The sequence below is a fragment of the Ranitomeya imitator genome, chromosome 3, assembly GCF_032444005.1.
Source record: "Ranitomeya imitator isolate aRanImi1 chromosome 3, aRanImi1.pri, whole genome shotgun sequence".
NCBI classification, from domain to species: Eukaryota; Metazoa; Chordata; class Amphibia; order Anura; family Dendrobatidae; genus Ranitomeya; species Ranitomeya imitator.
Window position 1 is genome coordinate 126,294,061 of NC_091284.1, and position 20,047 is coordinate 126,314,107.

Here is a 20,047-nt window from a genome sequence, read left to right on the forward strand (position 1 = left end):
AGTGGCTCAGTGCCAGAATAGGCGCATCTTACAGATGTGCCTTTTCTGGGATGGCTGGGGACAGATCTTTTCAGCCGGGGGGGCAATATCCATGGTCCCTCTCTGGGCTATTAATATCTGCCCTCAGTCACTGGCTTACCCACTCTGGAGGAGAAAATTATGCGGGAGCCCGTGCCAGTTTTTTCCGCGATTTAACCCTTTATTGTAACAGCTAGAGCCCCCAAATTTTGCACACACACTAGTAACATTATCATAACTCTCTTCTCGACCCTCTTCAATCTGATTTCCGCTCTTTACACTCTACTGAAACTGCCCTCACAAAAGTCTCTAATGACCTACTAACAGCTAAATCTAACGGTCACTACTCCATGCTAATTCTCTTGGATCTCTCCGCAGCATTCGACACTATGAATCAGCTCCTCCTCACTATGCTCCGCTCCATCGGCCTCAAGGACACCGTTCTCTCCTGGTTCTCCTCCTATCTCTCTGAGTGCTCCTTCACTGTATCTTTTGCTGGTTCCTTCTCTCACCTTCCCCTTACTGTTGGGGTTCCTCAAGGATCAGTCCTAGGCCCCCTCCTTTTCGTATACTGCCCCTATTGGACAAACAATCAGTAGATTTGGGTTCCAGTACCATCTCTATGCTAATGACACCCAATTATACACTTCTCCTGTTATCACACCAACCTTTTTAGTAAACACCAGTGATTGTCTTACCGCTGTCTCTAACATCATGTCCTCCCTCTATCTGAAACTGAACCTGTCAAAAACTGACATGACAGAATAGGGCAGCACATGACAGAACGGGGGTGCAGGATGGCAGCAGCACATGACAGAACGGGGGCGCAGGATGGGAGCAGCACATGACAGAATAGGGCAGCACATGACAGAACGGGGGTGCAGGATGGCAGCAGCACATGGCAGAACGGGGGTGCAGGATGGAAGCAGCACATGACAGAACGGGGCGCAGGATGGGAGCAGCACATGACAGAACAGGGGCGCAGGATGGCAGCAGCACATGACAGAACGGGGGTGCAGGATGGAAGCAGCACATGATAGAATGGGGGTGCAGGATGGAAGCAGCACATGACAGAACGGGGGCGCAGGATGGGAGCAGCACATGACAGAACGGGGGCGCAGAATGGCAGTAGCACATGACAGAATGGGGGTGCAGGATGGAAGCAGCACATGACAGAACGGGGGCGCAGGATGGAAGCAGCACATGACAGAACGGGGGCGCAGGATGGGTGCAGCACATGTCAGAATGGGGGCACAGGATGGGAGCAGCACATGTCAGAATGGGGGCGCAGGATGGGAGCAGCACATGACAGAATGGGGGCGCAGGATGGGTGCAGCACATGACAGGATGGGGACGCAGGATGGAGCAGCACATGACAGGATGGGGGCGCAGGATGGAGCAGCTCATGACAGGATGGGGACGCAGGATGGAGCAGCACATGACAGGATGGGGACGCAGGATGGAGCAGCACATACCAGGATGGAGACCATATACCAATATAAATGCTCGCCACCCGGGCGTAGAACAGGTTCAATAGCTAGTATATATATATGTATGTGTGTGTGTGTGTGTCTCACTGAAATATATATATATATAGACTGTATATATGTTTTCACGAATATTTGAGCTCATGGATCCATTCTATGTCCATTTTGCAAGGTGGCGAGAAAAAAACGCAGTACAGATGCCATACGGATTACATACGGAGGTTAACATACGTAAAAGACGCAGCCACACCTTGCCTATGGATGACATACGGAACACTGTTTTGGGATCATTTCTGCATATTACGCCTGTAAAATATGGACCGTATTTCCCTACGCTGAGTGTGACGCCGGCCCCTGTGCAGGAGCGGTATAAGGGCCTTCTGTGCAGGAGCGGTACAAGGGCCCCTGTGCAGGAGCAGTATAAGGGCCCCTGTGCAGGAGCAGTATAAGGGCACTTGTGCAGGAGCAGTACAAGGGCCCCTGAGCAGGAGCGGTATAAGGGCCCTCTGTGCAGGAGCAGTATAAGGGCCCCTGTGCAGGAGCGATATAAGGGCCTTCTGTGCAGGAGCAATATAAGGGCAACTGTGCAGGAGCAGTACAAGAGCCCCTGTGCAGGAGCAGTATAAGGGCAACTGTGCAAGAGCATTACAAGGGCCCCTGTGTAGGAGCAGTATAAGGGTAACTGTGCAGGAGCAGTACAAGGGCCCCTGCGCAGGAGCAGTACAAGGGCCCCTGCGCAGGAGCAGTATAAGGGCCCCTGTGCAGTAACAGTATAAGGGCACCTGTGCAGGAGCAGTATAAGGGTAACTCTGCAGGAGCAGTACAAGGGCCCCTGTGCAGGAGCAGTATAAGGGCACCTGGGCAGGAGCAGTACAAGGGCCCCTGTGCAGGAGCAGTACAAGGGCCCCTGTGCAGGAGCGGTATAGGGGCCCTCTGTGCAGAGGCGGTATAAGGGCCCCTGTGCAGAAGCAGTATAAGGGCCCTCTGTGCAAGAGCAGTATAAGTGCCCTCTGTGCAGGAGCAGTATAAGGGCACCTGTGCAGGAGCAGTATAAGGGCCCCTGTGCAGGAGCGGTATAAGGGCCCTCTGTGCACGAGCAGTATAAGGGCCCTCTGTGCAGGAGCAGTATAATGGCCCCGATGCAGGAGCGGTATAAAGGCCCTTTGCAACCCAATGCACAATCCCACTTGCTTTGAAGGTGACAATGGCCCCTCATGTGACTGTGGCGCCCCTGGGGTCCAGTCACCATAGAGGTAATGCACCTCATCCAGAAGTGTGGCATCCCACTCTCAGGTAAGGAGGGGGACTCTAACACTCACATCCAACACATAACAGTTCAGTCAGGGTACCTGCGCGTACCCTTAGGGAGGAAGGCCTCATCCTAGGCTGGATAGGAATGGGTGGTGGGAGTGAGTGGGGTAGGTAGGAAAAGGGGAGAAACATATAAAGCAGGAATAGTGTTCAGAGCAGTTGGTCCTAGGAGACCAAAGAGAAAGGAGAAGTGGAGCTGAGCAGACGTGAGGGTCTGCAGCTCCTGACAGCCTGAAGAGAGAATTGAGAGGGAAAGCAAGAATGAAGATCCCAGGAGGACAGAAGAGGCCCTAGGGGCACGGGAAGAGCAGAAGCCACCCATGGGGCCCACATCCACGCCGACCGTAGTCAGGTGGAGGAACCAGGTCGCACTCAGGGGACCGGCCCCAACTTAGTGGAAATCTTCTGCAGCGCCCCAGGGTCCTGGTCATTGCAGTACTATCATTCTCCTCTAGGGGGGAGTGATGTTGCGTTTGAAGGCAAGAAAGGAGATCTCTTTACCAAGTATCACAAACATGCCACACACTTCACACTCCAGTCCACCAGGGGGAGCTAAGCTCCTATTTATTAGGGCACTCTTCACAATTAGGTAAAACTGGTGGTCTGGATAGGAAGTTAGTCAGAAGCTGGCTGAGCTTCACTCAGTCAGTCCTTGTCAGGCAGACAGAGAGGAAGGAGGAACATCTAGCAGTTGCCGACAGGGTTGTCCCTGACAGGGTGGGACCCTTTCAGAGGCCTAGATGGAAGGTCACGGAGCTTCGCCTGCCTGTTATGATTAGGTAATTCAGTACCACAATGGACATAGAAGTCAGAGCACATACAGCGACCTGACAATAACCCAAAAACATAGAACGAGCTCTGAGACGTGGGAACTCTGCTGACCGCAATCCCTAATCCTCTCCAACCACACTAAAGGCAGCCGTGGATTGCGCCTCACGCTCCCTATGCAACTCGGCACAGCCTGAGAAACTAGCTAGCCTGAAGATAGAAAATAAGCCTACCTTGCCTCAGAGAAATACCCCAAAGGAAAAGGCAGCCCCCCACATATAATGACTGTGAGTAAGATGAAAAGACAAACGTAGAGATGAAATAGATTTTAGCAAAGTGAGGCCCGACTTTCTGAACAGAGCGAGGATAGGAAAGGTAACTTTGCGGTCAACACAAAACCCTACAAACAACCACGCAAAGGGGGCAAAAAGACCCTCCGTACCGACTAACGGCACGGAGGTACACCCTCTGCGTCCCAGAGCTTCCAGCAAGCAAGAAAAAAAACAAATAAGCAAGCTGGACAGAAAAAACAGCAAACAAAAATAAACAAAGCGGAACTTAGCTATGCAGAGCAGCAGGCCACAGGAACGATCCAGGAGGAAGCAAGTCCAATACTAGAACATTGACTGGAAGCCAGGATCAAAGCACTAGGTGGAGTTAAATAGAGCAGCACCTAACGACTTCACCACATCACCTGAGGAAGGAAACTCAGAAGCCGCAGTACCACTTTCCTCCACCAACGGAAGCTCATAGAGAGAATCAGCCGAAGTACCACTTGTGACCATAGGAGGGAGCTCTGCCACAGAATTCACAACAGTACCCCCCCCTTGAGGAGGGGTCACCGAACCCTCACCAGAGCCCCCAGGACGACTAGGATGAGCCATATGAAAGGCACGAACAAGATCGGGAGCATGGACATCAGAGGCATAGACCCAGGAATTATCTTCCTGAGCATAACCCTTCCACTTAACCAGATACTGGAGTTTCCGTCTTGAAACACGAGAATCCAAAATCTTCTCCACAATATACTCCAACTCCCCCTCCACCAAAACCGGAGCAGGAGGATCAACAGATGGAACCATAGGTGCCACGTATCTCCGCAACAATGACCTATGGAATACGTTATGGATGGAAAAAGAATCTGGAAGGGTCAAACGAAAAGACACAGGATTAAGAACCTCATAAATCCTATACGGACCAATGAAACGAGGTTTAAACTTAGGAGAGGAAACCTTCATAGGAATATGACGAGAAGACAACCAAACCAAATCCCCAACACGAAGTCGGGGACCCACACAGCGTCTGCGATTAGCGAAACGTTGAGCCTTCTCCTGGGACAAGGTCAAATTGTCCACTACATGAGTCCAAATCTGCTGCAACCTGTCCACCACAGTATCCACACCAGGACAGTCCGAAGACTCAACCTGCCCTGAAGAGAAACGAGGATGGAACCCAGATTTGCAGAAAAACGGCGAAACCAAGGTAGCCGAGCTGGCCCGATTATTAAGGGCGAACTCAGCCAAAGGCAAAAAGGACACCCAGTCATCCTGATCAGCAGAAACAAAGCATCTCAGATATGTTTCCAAGGTCTGATTGGTTCGTTCGGTCTGGCCATTGGTCTGAGGATGGAAAGCCGAGGAAAAAGACAAGTCAATGCCCATCCTAGCACAAAAATCTCGCCAAAACCTCGAAACAAACTGGGAACCTCTGTCAGAAACGATATTCTCTGGAATGCCATGTATACGAACCACATGCTGGAAGAACAATGGCACCAAATCAGAGGAGGAAGGTAATTTAGACAAGGGTACCAAATGGACCATCTTAGAGAGGCGATCACAAACCACCCAAATGACTGACATTTTTTGAGAGACGGGAAGATCTGAAATAAAATCCATAGAGATATGTGTCCAAGGCCTCTTCGGGACCGGCAAGGGCAAAAGTGTCATGATTCCAATGGCAAGGAATCACAAAAGGACAAGCACCAACGAGCTCTAGGGTGATGGAACCTGAGCTGACCGCGACCCTAAACCTGAACACACAAATAACATTAGCCGGGGAACGTGCCTACGTTGATCCTAGACGTCTCGCACCAGCCGAAGATCTAACTTCCCCTATTAGAAGAAACACAGACCTCTCTTGCCTCCAGAGAAATACCCCACAGAAATAGCAGCCCCCCACATATAATGACGGTGAAATGAGAGGAAGGCACATACACAGTATGAAAACAGATTCAGCAAAATGAGGCCCGCTAAAACTAGATAGCAGAGGATACAAAAGTAAACTGCGCGGTCAGCAAAAAACCCTTCAAAAAACCATCCTGTAATTACTTGAACTCATGTTCCAACTCATGGAACATGAGGAGCAATTACAGCCCACTAAAGCAACCAGCAGCAAAGAGACAATTAAATGCAAGCTGGACAAGACAAAAATAAAGCAAAACGTGGAACAAGAAAATAAAAACTTAGCTTGTCCTGAAGATTACTGAAGCCAGAAGCTGAGGTAACAAAACACTCTGATAACCTTGATAGCCGGCGGGGAAATGACAAGAAAGCCCGGATAAATAGGAAACTCCCAAATCCTAATAGAACAGGTGGACACCAGAGACAGCAGAACACAAATCACCCAGTACCATCAGTAACCACCAGAGGGAGCCCAAAAACAGAACTCACAACAGTACCCCCCCCCTTGAGGAGGGGTCACCGAACCCTCACGAGAACCACCAGGGCGACCAGGATGAGCCCTATGAAAAGCGCGGACCAAATCATCAGCATGAACATCAGAGGCAACCACCCAAGAATTATCCTCCTGACCATAACCCTTCCACTTGACCAAATATTGGAGTTTCCGTCTGGAAACACGAGAATCCAAGATCTTCTCCACAACATACTCCAATTCTCCCTCCACCAGCACCGGAGCAGGAGGCTCAAGCGAAGGAACAACAGGTACCTCATACCTCCGTAACAACGACCGATGGAACACATTATGAATAGCAAACGATGCCGGGAGATCCAAACGAAACGACACAGGGTTAAGAATTTCCAAGATCCTATAAGGACCGATGAACCGAGGCTTGAACTTAGGAGAAGAGACCTTCATAGGAACAAAACGAGAAGACAACCACACCAAGTCCCCAACACGAAGTCGAGGACCCACGCGGCGACGGCGATTAGCAAACTGCTGAGCCTTCTCCTGGGACAACTTCAAATTGTCCACCACATGACTCCAAATCCGATGCAACCCATCCACCACCATGTCCACTCCAGGATAATCAGAAGGCTCCACCTGACCAGAGGAAAAACGAGGATGAAACCCCGAATTACAAAAGAAAGGAGAAACCAAGGTAGCAGAACTAGCCCGATTATTAAGGGCAAACTCAGCCAGCGGCAAAAAGGTAACCCAGTCATCCTGATCAGCAGAAACAAAACACCTCAAATAAGTTTCCAAGGTCTGATTAGTTCGCTCCGTCTGGCCATTCGTCTGAGGATGGAATGCAGACGAAAAGGACAAATCAATGCCCATCTTAGCACAGAACGTCCGCCAAAATCTAGACACAAACTGGGATCCCCTGTCAGAAACAATGTTCTCCGGAATCCCATGCAAACGAACCACGTTCTGGAAAAACAGAGGGACCAACTCAGAGGAGGAAGGCAACTTAGGCAAGGGTACAAGATGAACCATTTTAGAAAAGCGGTCACACACAACCCAGATGACAGACATTTTTTGAGAGACAGGGAGATCCGAAATAAAGTCCATGGAAATGTGCGTCCAAGGCCTCTTCGGGATAGGCAAAGGTGACAACAATCCACTGGCTCGAGAACAGCAAGGCTTAGCCCGAGCACAAACCTCACAAGACTGCACAAAAGAACGCACATCCCTCGACAAGGAAGGCCACCAAAAAGACCTGGCCACCAAGTCTCTAGTACCAAATATTCCAGGATGACCTGCCAACGCAGAAGAATGGACCTCGGAGTTGACTCTACTGGTCCAACTATCCGGAACAAACAGTCTCTCAGGCGGACAACGATCAGGTTTACCCGCCTGAAACTCCTGCAAAGCACGTCGCAAGTCTGGGACAAAATCACCCCATCCTTAAGGATACCAGTGGGCTCAGAATTTCCAGGGGAGTCAGGCACAAAACTCCTAGAAAGAGCATCCGCCTTCACATTCTTTGAACCTGGCAGGTATGAAACCACAAAATTGAAACGAGAGAAAAACAGTGACCAACGAGCCTGTCTAGGATTCAGACGCCTGGCAGACTCAAGGTAAATCAGATTTTTGTGATCAGTCAAGACCACCACACGATGTCTAGCACCCTCCAGCCAATGACGCCACTCCTCAAATGCCCACTTCATGGCCAAAAGTTCCCGATTACCCACATCATAATTCCGCTCAGCGGGCGAAAATTTTCTAGAAAAGAACGCACATGGCTTCATCACCGAGCAATCGGAGCTTCTCTGTGACAAAACCGCCCCCGCTCCAATCTCGGAAGCATCAACCTCAACTTGGAAACGAAGCGAAACATCAGGCTGACGCAACACAGGAGCAGAAGAAAACCGGCGTTTAAGTTCCCGAAAGGCCTCCACAGCCGCAGGAGACCAATCAGCAACATCAGCACCCTTCTTAGTCAAATCCGTCAAAGGCTTAACAACACTAGAAAAATTAGTTATAAAACGACGATAGAAATTAGCAAAGCCTAAGAACTTCTGCAGACTCTTAAGAGATGCAGGCTGCGTCCAGTCACAAATAGCCCGAACCTTGACGGGATCCATCTCAATAGTAGAAGGGGAAAAAATATACCCCAAGAAAGAAATCTTCTGGACTCCAAAGAGACACTTTGAGCCCTTTACAAACAAGGAATTAGCCCGCAGGACCTGAAACACCTTCCTGACCTGCTGAACATGAGACTCCCAGTCATCAGAAAAAAACAAAATATCATCCAAATACACAATCATAAATTTATCCAGATATTCACGGAAAATATCGTGCATAAAGGACTGGAAGACTGAAGGAGCATTAGAAAGTCCGAAAGGCATTACCAAATACTCAAAATGGCCCTCAGGCGTATTAAACACGGTTTTCCACTCATCACCCTGCTTTATTCGTATAAGATTATACGCACCCCGAAGATCAATCTTAGTGAACCATTTAGCCCCCTTAATGCGAGCAAACTAATCAGTCAACAAAGGCAAAGGATACTGATATTTCACGGTAATCTTATTCAAAAGACGATAATCTATACAAGGCCTCAAGGACCCATCTTTTTTGGGCACGAAAAAAAAACCTGCTCCCAAAGGGGACGAAGATGGACGGATATGTCCCTTTTCCAAGGACTCCTTAACATAATCCCGCATAGCAGTATGCTCTGGCACTGACAGATTGAACAAACGACCTTTAGGAAATTTACTACCAGGAATTAAATCTATAGCACAATCGCAATCCCTGTGAGGAGGAAGCGAACTGAGCTTAGGCTCCTCAAAAACATCCCGATAATCAGACAAAAATACAGGAACCTCAGAAGGAGTAGATGAAGCGATAGAAATCGGAGGTGCATCATCATGAACCCCCTGACATCCCCAGCTTAACACAGACATTGTTTTCCAGTCAAGGACTGGATTATGAGTTTGTAACCATGGCAGACCAAGTACTAGAACATCATGTAAATTATACAATACCAGGAAGCGAATCACCTCCTGATGAACGGGAGTCATACGCATGGTCACTTGTGTCCAGTACTGAGGTTTATTCATAGCTAAAGGTGTAGAGTCAATTCCCTTCAAAGGAATAGGGACTTCCAGAGGCTCAAGACTAAACCCACATCGCTTGGCAAATGACCAATCCATAAGACTCAGGGCAGCGCCTGAATCTACATAGGCATCGACGGAAATGGATGATAATGAGCAAATCAGAGTCACAGACAGAATGAACTTAGACTGTAACGTACTAATGGCAACAGACTTATCAACCTTTTTTGTGCGTTTAGAGCATGCTGATATAACATGAGCTGAATCACCACAATAAAAGCACAACCCATTTTTCCGCCTATAGTTTTGCCGTTCACTTCTAGACTGAACTCTATCACATTGCATTGTCTCAAGTGCCTGTTCAGAAGACACCGCCAAATGGTGCACAGGTTTGCGCTCCCGTAAACGCCGATCAATCTGAATAGCCATAGTCATAGACTCATTCAGACCCGTAGGTGCAGGGAACCCCACCATAACATCTTTAATGGCCTCAGAAAGGCCATCTCTGAACTTTGCAGCCAGGGCGCACTCATTCCACTGAGTAAGCACTGACCATTTCTGAAATTTTTGACAATATATTTCTGCTTCATCTTGCCCCTGAGAGAGAGCTAATAAAGCTTTTTCAGCCTGAATCTCCTGGTTAGGTTCCTCATAGAGCAAACCCAATGCCAGAAAAAACGCATCCACATTAAGCAACGCAGGATCCCCTGGTGCCAATGCAAATGCCCAATTTTGAGGGTCACCCCGCAGGAAAGATATAATAATCTTAACCTGCTGAGCAGGGTCTCCAGAAGAGCGAGATTTCAAAGAAAGGAACAGCTTGCAATTGTTCCTAAAATTCAGAAAACTAGATCTATCTCCAGCAAAGAACTCTGGAATAGGAATTCTAGGTGCAGACATAGGAGCATGTACAACAAAATCTTGTATATTTTGAACCTTAGCAGCAAGATTATTCAAGCTGGAAGCTAAACTCTGGACGTCCATGATAAACAGCTAAGGTCAGAGCCATTCAAGGATTAAGAGGAGGAAAAAAAAAAAAAAATCAGCCTGGCTGCAATTAAGGCTAGGCAGCAACGTCAGAGGAGAGAAAAAAAAAAAAACTTCCTCAGACTACTTTTCCTCCTACTTCAGCCCAAACATTTAGGCCGGCTATAATGTCATGATTCCAATGGCAAGGAATCACAAAAGGACAAGCACCAACGAGCTCTAGGGTGATGGAACCTGAGCTGACCGCGACCCTAAACCTGAACACACAAATAACAATAGCCGGGGAACGTGCCTACGTTGATCCTAGACGTCTCGCACCTGCCGAAGATCTAACTTCCCCTATTAGAAGAAACACAGACCTCTCTTGCCTCCAGAGAAATACCCCACAGAAATAGCAGCCCCCCACATATAATGACGGTGAAATGAGAGGAAGGCACATACACAGTATGAAAACAGATTCAGCAAAATGAGGCCCGCTAAAACTAGATAGCAGAGGATACAAAAGTAAACTGCGCGGTCAGCAAAAAACCCTTCAAAAAACCATCCTGTAATTACTTGAACTCATGTTCCAACTCATGGAACATGAGGAGCAATTACAGCCCACTAAAGCAACCAGCAGCAAAGAGACAATTAAATGCAAGCTGGACAAGACAAAAATAAAGCAAAACGTGGAACAAGAAAATAAAAACTTAGCTTGTCCTGAAGATTACTGAAGCCAGAAGCTGAGGTAACAAAACACTCTGATAACCTTGATAGCCGGCGGGGAAATGACAAGAAAGCCCGGATAAATAGGAAACTCCCAAATCCTAATAGAACAGGTGGACACCAGAGACAGCAGAACACAAATCACCCAGTACCATCAGTAACCACCAGAGGGAGCCCAAAAACAGAACTCACAACACAAAAGCAACCCACTGGCACGAGAACAGCAGGGCTTAGCCCGAGCACAAATCCCACAGGACTGCACAAAAGAACGCACATCCCGCGACAGAGATGGCCACCAAAAGGATCTAGCCACTAACTCTGTGGTACCAAAGATTCCAGGATGACCAGCCAACACCGAACAATGAACCTCAGAGATAACTTTATTCGTCCACCTATCAGGGACAAACAGTTTCTCCGCTGGGCAACAATCAGGTTTATTAGCCTGAAATTTTCGCAGCACCCACCGCGAATCAGGGGAGATGGCAGACACAATTACTCCCTCTTTGAGAATACCCGCCGGCTCAGATAAACCCGGAGAGTCGGGCACAAAACTCCTAGACAGGGCATCCGCCTTCACATTTTTAGAGCCCGGAAGGTACGAAACCACAAAGTCAAAACGGGCAAAAAACAGCGACCAATGAGCCTGTCTGGGATTCAACCGCTTGGCAGACTCGAGATAAGTCAAGTTCTTATGATCAGTCAAGACCACCACGCGATGCTTAGCTCCTTCAAGCCAATGACGCCACTCCTCGAATGCCCACTTCATGGCCAGCAACTCTCGATTGCCAACATCATAATTTCGCTCAGCAGGCGAAAACTTCCTGGAAAAGAAGGCACATGGTTTCATCACCGAGCAATCAGAACTTCTCTGCGACAAAACAGCCCCCGCTCCAATCTCAGAAGCATCAACCTCGACCTGGAATGGAAGCGAAACATCTGGTTGACACAACACAGGGGCAGAAGAAAAATGACGCTTCAACTCTTGAAAAGCTTCCACAGCAGCAGAAGACCAATTGACCACATCAGCACCCTTCTTGGTCAAATCGGTCAATGGTTTAGCAATACTAGAAAAATTACAGATGAAGCGACGATAAAAATTAGCAAAGCCCAGGAACTTTTGCAGACTTTTCAGAGATGTCGGCTGAGTCCAATCATGGATGGCTTGGACCTTAACAGGGTCCATCTCGATAGTAGAAGGGGAAAAAATGAACCCCAAAAATGAAATCTTCTGAACACCAAAGAGACACTTTGATCCCTTCACAAACAAAGAATTAGCACGCAGGACCTGAAACACCGTTCTGACCTGCTTCACGTGAGATTCCCAATCATCCGAGAAGACCAAAATATCATCCAAGTATACAATCAGGAATTTATCCAGGTACTCTCGGAAGATGTCATGCATAAAGGACTGAAACACTGATGGAGCATTGGCAAGTCCGAATGGCATTACTAGGTACTCAAAATGGCCCTCGGGCATATTAAATGCATTTTTCCATTCATCGCCTCGCTTAATACCCACAAGATTATACGCACCACGAAGATCTATCTTGGTGAACCAACTAGCCCCCTTAATCCGAGCAAACAAATCGGATAACAGCGGCAAGGGGTACTGAAATTTAACCGTGATCTTATTTAGAAGGCGGTAATCTATACAAGGTCTCAGCGAACCATCCTTCTTGGCCACAAAAAAGAACCCCGCTCCTAATGGCGACGATGACGGGCGAATGTGCCCCTTCTCCAAGGAATCCTTCACGTAACTCCGCATAGCGGCGTGCTCAGGCACAGATAAATAAAACAGTCGACCTTTTGGGAATTTACTACCAGGAATCAAATCGATAGCACAATCACAATCCCTATGCGGAGGTAGGGTATCGGACTTGGGCTCATCAAATACATCCCGGTAATCAGACAAGAACTCTGGGACCTCAGAAGGGGTGGATGACGAAATAGACAGAAATGGGACATCACCATGTACCCCCTGACAACCCCAGCTGGACACAGACATGGATTTCCAATCTAATACTGGATTATGGACTTGTAGCCATGGCAACCCCAACACGACCACATCATGCAGATTATGCAACACCAGAAAGCGAATAACCTCCTGATGTGCAGGAGCCATGCACATGGTCAGCTGGGTCCAGTACTGAGGCTTATTCTTGGCCAAAGGCGTAGCATCAATTCCTCTCAATGGAATAGGACACTGCAAGGGCTCCAAGAAAAACCCACATCGCCTAGCAAACTCCAAGTCCATCAAATTCAGGGCAGCGCCTGAATCCACAAATGCCATGACAGAATACGATGACAAAGAGCAGATCAAGGTAACGGACAAAAGAAATTTTGACTGTACCGTACCAATGGTGGCAGACCTAGCGAACCGCTTAGTGCGCTTAGGACAATCAGAGATAGCATGAGTGGAATCACCACAGTAGAAACACAGCCCATTCTGACGTCTGTGTTCTTGCCGTTCAACTCTGGTCAAAGTCCTATCGCACTGCATAGGCTCAGGTTTATGCTCAGATAATACCGCCAAATGGTGCACAGATTTACGCTCACGCAAGCGTCGACCGATCTGAATAGCCAAAGACATAGACTCATTCAGACCAGCAGGCATAGGAAATCCCACCATGACATCCTTAAGGGCTTCAGAGAGACCCTTTCTGAAAATAGCTGCGAGCGCACCTTCATTCCAATGAGTGAGTACGGACCACTTTCTAAATTTCTGACAATATACCTCTATCTCATCCTGACCCTGACACAGAGCCAGCAAATTTTTCTCTGCCTGATCCACTGAATTAGGTTCATCGTACAGCAATCCGAGCGCCTGGAAAAACGCATCAATATTACACAATGCAGGATCTCCTGGCGCAAGAGAAAACGCCCAGTCCTGAGGGTCGCCACGTAAAAAAGAAATAATGATCGTAACTTGTTGAACTGGGTCACCAGAGGAGCGAGGTTTCAAAGCCAGATATAGTTTACAATTATTTTTGAAACTCAGAAATTTAGTTCTATCTCCAAAAAACAAATCAGGAATAGGAATTCTTGGTTCCAACATAGAATTCTGAACCACAAAGTCTTGAATATTTTGGACTCTTGCCGTGAGCTGATCCACACATGAAGACAGACTTTTAATGTCTATCGCTACACCTGTGTCCTGAACCACCCAAATGTCTAGGGGAAAAAAAAGGCAAAACACAGTGCAGAGAAAAAAAAATGGTCTCAGAACTTCTTTTTTCCCTCTATTGAGAATCATTAGTACTTTTGGCTTCCAGTACTGTTATGATTAGGTAATTCAGTACCACAATGGACATAGAAGTCAGAGCACATACAGCGACCTGACAATAACCCAAAAACATAGAACGAGCTCTGAGACGTGGGAACTCTGCTGACCGCAATCCCTAATCCTCTCCAACCACACTAAAGGCAGCCGTGGATTGCGCCTCACGCTCCCTATGCAACTCGGCACAGCCTGAGAAACTAGCTAGCCTGAAGATAGAAAATAAGCCTACCTTGCCTCAGAGAAATACCCCAAAGGAAAAGGCAGCCCCCCACATATAATGACTGTGAGTAAGATGAAAAGACAAACGTAGAGATGAAATAGATTTTAGCAAAGTGAGGCCCGACTTTCTGAACAGAGCGAGGATAGGAAAGGTAACTTTGCGGTCAACACAAAACCCTACAAACAACCACGCAAAGGGGGCAAAAAGACCCTCCGTACCGACTAACGGCACGGAGGTACACCCTCTGCGTCCCAGAGCTTCCAGCAAGCAAGAAAAAACCAAATAAGCAAGCTGGACAGAAAAAACAGCAAACAAAAATAAACAAAGCGGAACTTAGCTATGCAGAGCAGCAGGCCACAGGAACGATCCAGGAGGAAGCAAGTCCAATACTAGAACATTGACTGGAAGCCAGGATCAAAGCACTAGGTGGAGTTAAATAGAGCAGCACCTAACGACTTCACCACATCACCTGAGGAAGGAAACTCAGAAGCCGCAGTACCACTTTCCTCCACCAACGGAAGCTCATAGAGAGAATCAGCCGAAGTACCACTTGTGAACACAGGAGGGAGCTCTGCCACAGAATTCACAACACCTGCCCCACGTGCGGCAGCATCCTAAGGAAGAGACACGAACAGCGAATTGTATTGTAGAGGGTGAGAAACAAAGTCATAGCAAAAGGAGAGGAAACCAGAATTAGTTCTGCCCTACACAGGCTGCCTCCTTCTGAGGCACAGGATGCGGTAGCCGGAACACCGAGGGAGCAACAGTCTCCATGCCTTGCTCCAGAGACCGGCAGGATAGTTAACTCCAAGTTACTGATCCGCGCTATACCCAGGAGACACGGTGGCAACTTGTGGGGGCCGGGGCGTGCTAGAGTCCCTGTAAAAAGCCTCAGGCGATCAGCCATACGGGTTTGTTCCAATCCATCTGGGGGACAGAGAGAGAGACATAACATCTAGAACATCTATAACAGTTGTGAGGACCTTACGAGAAGCTCAGCAGGAAGGTACTACAACACCCAGGCGCTAGAGGAAGGCTAATGATTTCCACCTGGATAAGGCTAGTGTCATGGAGTTACCGCGACAGAGCAGTACCAGAAGACCACGGCGTCTGATGGCTTCTGCTTCATCGCTGAGAAGAAGCACTTCTCCTGTGTATTAAAAGTGTTTTGTTTTCTTTCAGCAGGACAGGGGTTAATAGGCTTGTGGAAATTCCTGCTTTCAGCTGTGCTCGGTTAGCCACTCCTCTGTTCTATAAAAGCTAGGCCTTCTGGTCAGATCCTTGTCTGAGATAGCACTTGCTTGAAAGACCTGGAGTAGTGAGGAGCTGGTGTTTGGAGAGCTGGAGGAATTTTATTGTGCGACAGTTGTATGGTTTGTACGCTTGGAAAATTCCTCATCCTTACCTGCTTTATTTACCCTCCCCGTCCTTCACACCCTGGTGGATACCTCTGTTATTTGTGAGAGCGTATTTTGTGTGAGTGGAGTTTTCTTTTTACCCTTGTCTTTGTTCCCCTGTTTGTCGGGTTGGTGTACAGTTGTACACAGTAGCGCCTCTCTTCCCCCGGGTGAGGTATCCCGGGGAACAGGGCGAGTTAGGGCACCCCCTAGAGCTAGGGCCAGGAAAGGTGCCCCTCGTCCCAGTTTACTCGCCAGTCCAATCATGACAGCTAGTTTCACACTAGTGTTTTGAGGAGCTGTGGAGGGCTGCGGACTTCCTCAGTTAAGCCCCGCCCTCGGCCGCACCTCTGCCACTAGCTCCGCCTACTTCTGCATGCGGCGTTCATGCGGCCTGCTTACCTATTTTTAACATTAGGTACGCAGGTTGTGTCGCTGAATGTGGATGCTTCCGCATGTGTTGTTTTGACGATGCGGAGAAATAAAAATTGCTACAAGCTGCATCCTACGCTGGTCGCTGCATCGTCAAAACGACGCATGGAGAAGCATCCACATACAGCGGCACAACCTGCGTACCTAAGGTTAAAGATAGGTACGCAGGCCGCATGCAGAAGTAGGCGGAGCTAGCGTCGGAGGTGCAGCCGAGGGCGGGGCTTCAAGGAGGAAGTCTGCAGCTGTCCGCAGCTCCTCTAAACGCTAATGTGAATCCGGCCTAAGGGGACTCTGGATTTGCCTCCAAACCAGCCGGACTCTGCCTGCCCTGTGATCTGGTGCTCTGGACTGTGGATGCTGAACCCTCAGTAAAAAGGTAAAGAGACTGCAACCTTGTGTCCTCGTTCTTCACTGCGTCTCACACCATCTACCATCCACCATTTTGTACTCTGGGAAGCCCTGGGGACATACTTCACCTGTGGGAAGGTATACCATCTAGCTGCCATAACATCACCCCAGCGGACCCCTAAGCAGCGTCGGTCACCCTGACCGAATACCACAGGTGACGTCACGAACATTTCCCCTTTAAAGACCTTTCCCCTTTTACAACGGACGTCCCGAGGGCCACGGACCGGTCAGCCACCGTGATATCCCCCTTGAGAACCGAAGGACCCGGTACCGAGTAACCCACTGACCTCCGGGGGCGATCCAAATCCAGTTCAGCTAAGAAACCAGAGGCTGTGGCTTTGCAAGAGTCACAGCCACATCCACCCCTACTTCGCCAAAAAGGCAGCTGTATAAAATCCAGGGGACTGAGAAGACGTCGCCCGACCAGGTTCATGGCTGCTGGCTTGGGACACTGTGGGTAAGGCACTGAGCAGGAGAAGTGGAAGTCAGCGTAGTGAGACGGCCAGAGAAAGGCATATGAAAGGTGTCCTGGAAAGGTGCATCCCAATTTACCTGGGAGTTTGCTGGACCACTGACCCAGAGAACACAGCATCCAGCTGGCGTTTGTGAACTGGAGAACTGTGAGTAAAAGTGGAAAGTGCACTTTGCTGTGTCTTTGCATTATTTCTACAATACCTGCCCGGCCTACCACTACCACCATCATCTCATAATCTATTCATACAGTTGCCCTGGGGTCTAGCTCTACCTGTGGAGAGCTGCACCAACTCTGCTGCATCACCATCGGCCCCAGTGGACTCTGAAGCAGCGTCGGCTAACACCTTTATTGCCAAGTACCACAAGTGGCGTCACGAATAAATCCCCTATAAACCTTTACTTTCCCCTTTAATTACATCGACTCTTATTTGACACCCAGGGCAACGGACCGGGTCATTGCTGCCATGACACATCCCTTTAAGAACCGGCCCGGTACCGAGCACCCCACGGTCCTGGCAGGCCGATCCATGACTGCACAGGTTGCACCAGATATGTCCACCCCTGACTATTAGGTTACATACCACGTGCACACATCAATAGTGCTCCCATACTGCCACTGGTCATGTCCCGGTATGTGAGCTTTTAGTTTTTAATTACATCTTTTACTTAAATTTACATTTATTTTACTGTAATTTCTACTAATAAAATTGCATCAAATATGCACAAGATCCCAGCAGTAGTCCACAAGAAAAAAGATATGGTGGAATTGTAAGCAGGTTGCGGGATGCAGTGACAGAAGGCAGAGCAAGGGTTAACCAAATATAACAATTTAATGAAACAGAGTATTCACTCCTTGCAGGGAGGTAAATGGTTAAAGAATGGTTAATAAGAATAATGAAAATAAAACAATAACAGTCCAGTTAAGAAACTTATCGTGTCCTTTCTGCTTCTCCTCAGCAGGTGATCCCGCGAGGGTTGTAGCAGCGGGAGCGTCTGGGAAGATGTCCTCAGATGGGGTCCTTTACACGATGGTCTGTCTTCTGGCGGCAGCGGTCGGTCTCCGGTACCTTCCGCTGAACCCCTAGTCCATAAACACGTGCGGCCAAGGCTGCGACACCTCCAGTGTCAAATGGGGACGGACGCGAAGTCACTGGCAGGGAAGGCCACACAATTCTGTCCAATGCTTGGCCTTCTCTCCTCTGCTCACGCGCGGTACTCTCAGTTACTGAGCGCACGTTACCTCTCTCCTCAGCAGCCCCGCTGGAGACGGCGGTGCTGGTCTCAGGGGACAGAGCACGCTGCTCACCCGGCTGCGCACTGCTGCTAGTTTGCGCCAAACTGTGTGCGCTTTTGCTTTCATCTTGCCCCTCCTACCCGGGCCATGAGGTTGGTTCGACTCCTCATTCTTTCCTCCAGGCAGCAAGGGAGGCAGCCTTAACAGTTCCGGCTCGGTACAGGTACTCACACAGCCCGGTCTTCCTCCTTACAGAATTTTTACCCCTTTGTGCACTCATGTCAAATTCTGGCCCGCAGGGCGAGTATATTTGGCCCACGACGCCTGACACGTCCCCCCAGAATATTCGTCCCCCGCCCGGCCTCACACTTTCAACTACCTCGGCATCCTTGATGTCGGTACAGTTTAAAGCAATGATGAAGGAGAGAGCATCATCACCCCTCTGCTTCTGACGTCTCAGCACAGCAGATGTGATGACGTCATTACAACGCAACCGCTGTGCCAAGATGTGTAGGGGATCTGAAGACACCATGAAGAGACCAGACCAGAGGGGGAATGGACAGAGGTGAGTTTATTTTTTTTAACGTGGAGCATATTATACTGTATAGAGAACTATGTGAGGCCGTTACACTGCATGGCGCACTATGTGGGGAAGACTGTGAGGCCTAACATACTAACTATGTTACTATTTGCCTGAGGAGGTGGTGATGGAGAACTCAGTCGAGGGGTTCAAGAGAGGCCTGGATGTCTTCCTGGAGCAGAACAATATTGTATCATACAATTATTAGGTTCTGTAGAAGGACGTAGATCTGGGGATTTATTATGATGGAATATAGGCTGAACTGGATGGACAAATGTCTTTTTTCGGCCTTACTAACTATGTTACTATGTTACTATTATACTGTATGGAGCACTATGTGGTGCTCATTACACTGTATTGATGACTGTGTGGGGCCATTATACTGTACAGAGCACTATATGAATCCTGTTACACTGTATGTAATGCTATGTGGTGCCCATTGTAATGTATGGAGCACTATGTGGTGCTCACTGTAATGTATGGAGTACTAGGTGAGGCCATTATATTGTATGTAGCAATATGTGAGGCCCATTATACTATACTAGATGGTGAAGACACAAAAGAGCACAGTGAGGTCAAAAATACTCTGTTGTAAAAAAAAAAATCACAGTAATAAGCAAGTGCTAGTCAAAAGATGGTTCTATACTAGATGGTGGCCCGATTCTAACGCATCGGGTATTTTAGAATATGCATGTCCACGTAGTATATCGCCCAGCCACGTAGTATATTGCCCAACCACGTAGTATATTGCCCTGTCTCGTAGTGTATTGCCCAGTCGCGTAGTATATTGCCCAGTCGCGTAGTATATTGCCCAGTCGCGTAGTATATTGCCCAGTCGCGTAGTATATTGCCCAACCACGTAGTATATTGCCCAGTCACGTAGTATATTGCCCAGTCACGTAGTATAGTGCCCAGTCGCGTAATATATTGCACAGCGCGTGTAGTATATCGCCCAGCCCGCGTAGTATATTGCACAGTCCACGTAGTATATAGCAATGTGGGCAT